This window comes from Nanorana parkeri, unplaced genomic scaffold (genome assembly GCF_000935625.1).
Source record: "Nanorana parkeri isolate BGI_ZX_2015 unplaced genomic scaffold, ASM93562v1 scaffold58, whole genome shotgun sequence".
NCBI lineage: Eukaryota > Metazoa > Chordata > Amphibia > Anura > Dicroglossidae > Nanorana > Nanorana parkeri.
In genome coordinates this window covers 82,480-83,369 of record NW_017306326.1, presented here as the reverse complement: position 1 = coordinate 83,369, position 890 = coordinate 82,480, and positions in this window count along the sequence as shown.

Sequence of the window (890 nt, the reverse complement as noted above, 5' to 3'; positions counted from 1 at the left end):
TGTCAAAGTTACAGGGAAGGTTAGGGTTACAGACAGGGCCGAATTTACTCTCTCTGCTGCCCCAAGGCCAGGTTCCTCAATGTGCCCCCCTGTATGCAGGCTGCATATAAGTGATCTCGGTGACATCGCCAAGATTACTTGTACAAATCAAGCGGCGGCTTCCCTGCCGCACATTTAGCCCTGCTTACCCAAAGGGCTAAATGTAGAAAACAATTACCCGCCCGGCACCCAGAACTGCATGTCCTGGGCGTCGAGAGATAGGAATTCCACACCCTTGCTGCCCCTCTACTCTGAGACTGGGCCTTGTTTGGCCTTGTGGGAAATCCGGCCCTGGTTACATGGGAGGATAGGGGTTACAGGTAGGAATTAGTGTTAGGGTTACGACTAGGCTTAGTGTGAGGATTACGAGAAAAGTTGATGTCAGCGTTACAAGGAGGGTTAAGTTAGAGTTACAGGTAGGAATTAGCGTTAGGGTTACGGGGATTATTCGTTTCAGGGTTACAAGAAAGGGTTAGTGTGCGGGTTACAGGAATTGTTACTGTTGGGGTTATGGAGGAAGTACTGTATGCGTTAGAGTTACAGGGAGGGTTAGTGTGAGGAATACATGAAGGGTAAGTGTTTGGGCTACACAGAGAGATACAGTAGTGTTAGGTTTATAGGAAGGCTCACTGTTAGGGTTGCTTGGATGCTTAGCGTGAGGGTTATATGGAGTCAGTGGCGTAACAATCGCCATAGCGACCCAGGCGGCCGCTATGGGGCCCGGGCACAGGGGGGCCCGGCCAGGACATCCCTCTGATGCCGTGTGGGCCGCCTGGGTCGCTATGGCCTCTGGGGTGCTGGCTGTCACTGACATAGCTCAGCAGCAGCTGTGAGGGAGAACGTTCCCCCTC